Source organism: Prinia subflava, chromosome 2, assembly GCF_021018805.1.
Source record: "Prinia subflava isolate CZ2003 ecotype Zambia chromosome 2, Cam_Psub_1.2, whole genome shotgun sequence".
Lineage (NCBI taxonomy): Eukaryota > Metazoa > Chordata > Aves > Passeriformes > Cisticolidae > Prinia > Prinia subflava.
This window is the reverse complement of record NC_086248.1, coordinates 44,881,983-44,889,982: the sequence shown is the minus strand read 5'-3', so window position 1 is coordinate 44,889,982 and position 8,000 is coordinate 44,881,983.

The following is an 8,000-nucleotide window of genomic DNA, read 5'->3' as shown; positions in this document are numbered from 1 at the left end:
CGTGGGAAAGGAGGTGTCCGGGAGCCCGCGGGCAGCGGGAGGGAGTGGCTGATCCCAAGCTCGTCTCTCGGAAGGCGGGGGGCGGCGGGCGCTCCCCATTCCCCGCAGAGATGAGGGCTCTGCCCGCAGCTTGCCGCGAAGCTCTTTTTAGTTTTTAGCAACCCGCAGGCTCACGGGTACCTTAGTGCAGACTTGACTTTTTATTTCTTATTGGTGTGCTGCTTGTTTTTTTTCACTCTATTTTTTTTTCAACTAACCAATAAACCTTTCTGCAAAGACTTTGTATTTGTTTCGATTCTCTCTCTCTTCCCCCCCCCCCCCCCCCCCCGCCCCCTTCTTGTGCTGTTCCCCCACCCCGGAGATTTCAATGCGACCCCGCCGCTCTTTGCGGCCGTGTTTCCACCGAGTTGCCCGGGCTGCTCGGGGCTGCCGGCGTCCCGCGGGCTCGGTGCCCGAGCCCTGGAGCCCGGAGCGGCCCCGGGGACCCGACCCGTCCCTGCTCGGCAATCCCTGCCGGGGAGCAGCACCCCGGTCGCGGTGTCCTAGCCCGAATTTACATAAAAGTGCGGTCGCTTTGCATCATCCCTCATCTCTAAAGGGTGCTTGAAGAACTCGAGACACTCTGCAGTCCTAATTAGTGATTTTTGTCCTCTTGTTACGGGGCTCAGCATCTCATGCAAATGAACTCTTCATCGCCGGCACCATTACCCCTGCGCCAGAATTAACTGACTCTTATCTTTAATGATATGCCGCTGAACTTCTCGGAGCCCGGCTAGCTTTTTATCTTGATTACTCTAATCAATAAGAAATGACAGAGTAAAATTATAAACTCTATTGGCTTTTGAATGTTGCCGACAAGCCCTCTAGATGCGCTCCTCTTTCATTGTTATTTATTAAAATGATCTTCAGCTAACTGCAGATGCAAATAGGGAAATGAACCGGCGAGGGGGCCCTGCACGGAGGGATCCTCCCCGCTCCTTGATGGAGCCCAGCCGGGTGGGCTCAGATGGGGGCAGTGGGGCTTCATAAACAAATGGCTCTTTTTTTTTTCTTTTTCTTTTTTTTTTTTTTTTTTACCAGAAGCGAGAGTAAAACAAATAAATAAATAAAATAAACCCGAACCAAAACAACAACAAACCAAACCACAGTCCCCCAAGCGCTCCCCTTCACAACAAACTAGGACATAAACTTCCCCCTCCTCCCCGAGGCCCGACGCCCCCGGGAGCTGCCTGGGGGCGGGGAGAGGGCAGACACGGGTGGGAACGGGAAGGTGGCCCTGGCCCGCCGCTTCCCGCGGAGGGAGGACACGGAGGGCCCGATCCTGCCCGGCCTTCCCCCACCCCAAAGGAGCCAGAAGCAGTGGGCAGGACCCGGCCCTAACCCCCTCCTCCCCGCAAGGTCAGCAAACATTCGCTCCTCGCCGGCGGTAATAGGGGATCAATACTAAACCAGCGGCAGCCCAAGTCACCGTGGCGGAGACTTTTCCATAGCCTGATCTGTGCAGGGCTGCCCAGGAATGCACCCCGGACTCCGCCGCCCCCCTTCGCCAGCCCTCTCAGTTCGCCCGAAAACCTCTTTTCTTATCTGTCAGCAATAATTAGATATCCTTGCAGTGACAGAGGGATGCACGGCACCAGCACTTTGTCTCAGGGGGAAGGAATACGTGGCTATGCGCGCACACACACAGGCACAGAGAGCGCCAATTTCGCTGCTGCCTTTTCCTCCCCTTTTTCCTCCCCCCTCCCCCGCCCTTGCTTCCCCCTCCTCTTTTTGAACCTCAGGGAGTGGCACTGATCGGGCCCGGCGGCTCCGCAGGGCTCCCAGAGCCCGCTCCCCGCGGCCCGGGCGGCTCCAGCCCCTGCGAAGGAATCCGGGCACATCCCGGGCTGGCAGCACGGATCGCTGCTCCGCTGCCGCTCCTCTGTTCCGCCCCGCTCCTTTCCTTCCTTCCTTCTTTCCTTCCACAGAGGAGTCGGTTTGCTGTCAGTGCCCGAGATTGCAGCTAAATTGTTAGGTGGGTGTGAGGAGAGGCTTTTAGGTGACAATTTTCAAGGCTGTCGAACAGAAAAGGATACATTTGGTTTCCTGAATGAAAATGAAACCTCTCTTAAATCAATTTTGGGGGAAGAAACGTCGGCTTTAATTAGTGGTCCGGGGCCCGACATTTCGTCCCTCTCGGAGAGACGGATTCCACGGCGTTTCCGAACCCCGAGGCTGAAGTTAACAAATCCCCGGCTCTTTGCGATCAGCCGTGAGAGAAACTCTCCGTATTTATTTCAACCCGCAGTCCTTAAGACTGTGGAATACCAACACCCGCAAAAAATACTTCTCCCTCCCGACGAGTTTAATTACTTTTAATATTTTCAGTATAAACCCGTTCTTATCTCCCAGGGAGATAATTAATCAGAGCAAAGGAAGAGTTGCAATATCCAAGATGGGTTGGATGGGTAAAATAAAATTAGAAATCCACGAGGGACATTTTTTTTTCTTATATCGGACACATGATGTGTTTTTTTCTAAATATTCAGACGACACAGAGGCACATAAAATATGTAATTGGCGTATAATGGAGCAGTACACAGGGGAAGACTAACAAAGTAGTCGTAGGCATGAAAATTGAAGTTGTGTGCCACAAAGACAGACCCTTCCATGGGGGAAGGGCTGAATGTGGCAAAATCATGTAAAATCTCCGTTCTCAGTAACATCTCGTTATTAGGAATGATGACTAAACCTCCAGGATTATTCTGGACTGTAAGTTATCAAGAGCCCACTAATTTCACATTAAAACCCATTGACTGCAACAGCGTGATTGAAGGGTTTTTAACAATTAACATAATCAGAAAATGAGCGGAGATAATTTTTATTCAACTCATTACTTTTTAATCATGTATTTCTTTTAATTAATATCTTCTCCGTGAAAATAACAGAAAGCCGAGTCCCAAAGCGGCCGCGGGCAGGGGAGGCGACCCCGGCGGCGGCGGCGGGGCGGGCCGGGGGGCCGGGGGTGGCAGGGCCGGGGGAGCGGGGCGGGAGGGCGGCATCGCTCCCAAAGACACCGCCGGGGCTGCAGCCACAGCTACTCCTAAAAACAACCCCTTCCCCATGCCAAAAAATCCCGGCTTGTATCGGACTCTCGGACCCCCGCCCTCCCCAGCCCCCTGCCCAAGGGGCGCAGGACAGCCTGGATATCCCGGATCCCCGACTCAGCACCGAGCGAGCTTTCCCCAGCGGCTGCCGCAGCCCTACCCTGCCCAGGAGAAAAGGGTGGGAGGTTTGGGGCAGTGGAAGCCGCCCCCGGCCCCAGGAATTTTGCCTGTCCAGTCGCTGGTGACAACAGGTTGCTGCCGCCTCCGCTCAGCCCCGCGGCCCTCGGTGCACACCTCACCTGCGGCAGGGGCAGTGTGCCCGGCTCGGTGTGCGCCAGGCTGTGCAGGGGTCCCGTGTCGCCCCGGGTGTGTGCTGGCTGCCACCGGCTCCTGTCCTTTCCTCTGCTGAGCTGTGTGAGCCTCCCCTACGGCAAGTTCAGGAGTTGTGAGTAAGGGAACACCTGGCTCGGAAAAAAAAGTCCCAACTCTCGTCTCCGTGTTTCTGTGCTCCGAAGGGGAAAAATAAAATCAATTCACAGCTGCTCTCCAGAGGTCTGCGTGGGAGTGAGCTCCGGGGGCTGCCCCAGCACTGTCCTCGCCGAGACAGAGCCGTGAACAAGCGGAAGGGCGCACCTGCAGTCTGTCCATCCATCTGTCCACCCGTCCGGACACTCACGTATCCTCCCCACCCCCGCCTGCCCCACGGTGCCCTCGAGCCCGGGAGGGCTGCGGGGGGAGCCCCACGGGCGGGGGCTCCACGCGGGACGCCGGGCCCAGCACCTCGCCCGAGGAGCCGGGCACGGGGAGCTCCCGCCGCGGGTGCCCGGTGCCGGACGGAGCTCTCACAGCTCCGGTCCGTGCTGGGGACTCTCTGGTCTGTGTGTGAGTGTGTGTGTGTCCCCGCTTCCACCGCGAGGGAACATGTTGAAAATCCCGTGGGAAATTCCCGGGATAACCCGTTCCTTATTTTCTTAAAATCATTTGTGGACAAAGGTATGCAGGCTCTGAATAGCTGGAAGACGGTGAGACATCAATTCCCGTAAGACAGTCCCAGACATTCACAAACCCGTGCTGCTCAGAAAGGCTTGGCCAAGCTGCTGAAGAATTGACAGGACTGTGTTGAATAATTAACTCCGCTCTTTTAAACACTTCAATTAATACAGTGTGTAGAAAGGTAAGAAAGTCAAATTCTATTCTTTTATAGATTCTCACAGCCTGACGTCTCCTCTACCACTGAAAATTCCCTTCTTGAAAATTTACTTGGGATCCCTTGCCCCTGGAAGGAGCCAGCGTAAATGTCCCCTTGAATACGGACTGGAGCTAAATTCTGTCAGCCAGAGTTTTCAGAGTCATAGTGTGACCAGGATGGCCAGGCTGCCTGCACTGTCCCTGCAGTGAGGTTTGTACAGTCTCTCCTTGCAGAGAAAGATTGAGTACACAGTATTAGATCAGTTTTAAGGCTGGAAATGGGTTGTTGGGTTTTTATCTGTTATTGTTGTTGTCGGTTAGTTGTTTAGGTGTTTCATTTTGGGTGGGGGAAGGGAGAGGAATGACCATTTTTAAAAATAAAACCACTCTAAATGGACACAATAATTTTGAAAAGAAGCTATTACACATAAAACATCCATAAATATCTTCCCAACTCTTGAAGCTGCATCACTACGTGTCGTATTTACAACTGTGACACTGCTTGTTGGTTGTTGGTGGGGTTTTTTTAATATAAACTCTGTAAATCCTTGGGAGAGGGGAAGTGACTTTCAGGTCACAGCAGCAAGCTGGAAGTGAAACATGGTGATGAACACTGCAAGGTGTGAAGGCAACTGTTTACAAAATTTCATGCAGTCTTCATCTGCCTGTCGCCTTTTGGAAGTGCCTGTTGGAGCCTGCTATCCATCTGGCACTCAGTATCGTGTTTACAGCCTCTTGACCAAAGCACTCCCTTTCTCACAGGCACACAACCTCAACGAGCTCTGCTGAACAGACTCAAAAATTCGCAAATGAGAAAATTTGGCCCTTTATGGAAAGCACAAGGGACCAGTGCTGGTGACATAGCTCAGTTGGGAACAGTGCTTGGCTCTCCCTAAATCACTCACATCTCACAGCAGTGTGGCTGTAGCTGGCCGAGGCCCAGTGGGCTGCAGCCACAGTGGACTTTTCCCTCCACAGGTGTCTTTGCCAACCCTCTGCCAGAAGCCACCTAGTCCTTACAATAACCTAAAACTGTACTAAATACTATTTTTCTTTTTTTTTCCTTGTCAGAATTGACATAGATGGAGAGTACTTCAGGTAAGATTGCAACTCTGTAGGATAATCAATGCTTACATTCGATACATTACTGAAATAATTTGCCAGGTTCACATTATCTTCTGTTAGTGCTCATCTTGCTGTGATCCTTTACCCAGAGAAGAAAGGGAAAACCTTTTATAGAAAATTGTATTAGCCAATAGATAATTTTTTATTACCATGTGTAAAAGGAAGCATCTAGGTACAATTCAAAGAAGAGATGTAAAGCAAAAAACTCACCAAGACAAATGTATTTGGAGACACTTGCAAAAATATTCTTTCTCCCTTAGCTGATTAATTCAGATGTTCATGTCAGCTCCTGCAGCACTGCTTCAGTCCTGGCCACACAAGTACTGGAGGGATGGAATCCTGCTTGTAGGGGGTGTCCTCCACTGGCTCATCCCAGAGGGGCTGCAACACAAGGAGTGAAACTTGACAGGTGTACAGGTGGATCCAGTGTCTGTCAAAGCCCCACCACCTCCCCTTATAAGATGTGTTTTAGGCTTGTGCTTTGAGAACTTAATGATATTCAGTTGAGATATACGAGTAGCAGGAAACAATGTGTGCAAAAGGAAAGAACAGTTCTGGTTTGCTTCCTGCTGGAGAAGAGTGGGATGATACCACACCAACCTCAGGGTAACAAAGAGCAAAACTTGGCTCACTGGGTATCTCTGGGCATGGACAGTCATCCACACTGCAGTGAGCTATGACAAGAATATAACTTTTGTATTATTTGTGTTGATGAAGAAGCTATTTGTGGTAAATTTACTGTTATGCTGCTTCTAATCTTTCTGCTGGGTTTTAAACATTGTCTTCAGATGTCTTTTTTCATACTTTATTTTTCTATACCTCAGCTATTTCATCGTTCTCATCCTGTTTTACTGACATGAAAAATATCCAGTCTAACAGCTCTTTCATTTCATAACGAATGGCACAATTAAGACTTAATTAGATGCGTATGAGTAAGGAAATGGCAATGCCACACAGGACCTTAAATGTGGTAACATTCAGTTGCTTGAGTGCAGAATCCTGGGAAAAAAAATCCAAACAAAAAAAATCCCATCGACTTAGTTCTAGCTGTATCTTTACAGGCTGCCATGATTGCCACTGACAATTATTGTTTTTCTAGTCATTATTCTAAAAATACAATGTACCTATTTTTTTCCCTTTCCACAGTAAAAACTCTGACAGGTGCATGGAAATGACATTTCTCTGTGCATTGGATTCATAGAGAGGTTTATATGCAAACATTTCAGGTCTAAGCAAAGATCATACAGCACTAGATACGATTTCTGAAGCTATTATGCTGTTATATGCCTACAGAAAAAAAAGCCTTCATGCAAATAGGTGGGGTAGTTTTCTCTCTTCAGAGGTGTGCTGCTGCTAAATAGGGAAGACGGGTAGCTGATGGATGGCCTGTCTCGGTGTTTTCTCTATATTTGTTTGGAAATGTGAAAACTACTGCTGGCTTTCTGGCTTACCATCATGGGTCACTTCAGTGCCTTCTGGTACTCCAGCCCCAGTGACAGGACAGTGTCCAGAGCTCCTCCAGCCAGCTTGTTCCAGCTGAAGGTGCCTTGAGTATCCAGAGGCTACAACAAGAGACTTCAGGAGCAGGTAGATACGGAAAATGGGTCCTGGGCAGGTCTCTGTGGACAGTGATAGTCAGAAAAATAACTGTTGATCCTTTGAGGATGTCAAGTGCAGGTCCAGCCTCCCCCCAAGTGAACAGCTAGCAAAAAGGAGGGGTTGGCTGTACTAGGTAGCATCTAACCCTAAACCTTACTCTGACATGGAGGAGATTCGTGATTCTCCAAAGTGAGAATGTGGTGATTTGGCTTAGGTGAACTAAGAGCCTGTTCCACAAATTTCCATGGAATTGCCCAAGACAAACACATTGCAGTTGAGTTGGACAACCTGGCATCACAGACCTAGCCATAGCTCTTCGGAAAACTGTGATGCTATTAGTGTTCCTCCTTTTCATTTGGCAATTCAGAGAATAAACCAATTTGCAGAACACTCCTAAGAAAGCATTCTGTATGAGGCATTGATACACATTTTCTCTAAGTATAACATTGAAGAAGTTATAGCTGGTGATAGCAGTTTCTTGTTCTTACTCAGGGAATGATGTTACTGAGAAGTGTCTTCACTTTTCCAGAGTCTGATCTTCCTTGACTTCCAAGTAGCAGATGCAACACTATTGCTCCTAGAAGCTCCAGGCACGATTTGGTATCCGATTTGCAATGACACTGATAGATTTTGGGAGTTTCTGAATTAAGGACTGAAATGATTGTGAATCAGCTGCTTTTTGTTTTCCTGACTTTTGAGTCCTTTTGCTCATTCTTCATGGTTTAGTGCAGGTGTGACTCTATCCTTGTGTCCTGAATGAGAAGGTTTTGATATCCTTTGCTATCCACACAGAAAAATAATGCTCCAAATGGACAATGTTAACCAGCACAGTGACTCAGGCTGGTCAGAAGTAGTGCAGCTAGACAAGTCTTTGTCAATTTCTTTTAAACAAAGCTGGCATAATCTTTTGAAAATAAGAATTTGCTCAGAGCAACTCTACAGTATTTCCAGGGTGATTTTGACTTGCAGCTAGCCAAAAAGTGCCTCAACACGCTGACGGTT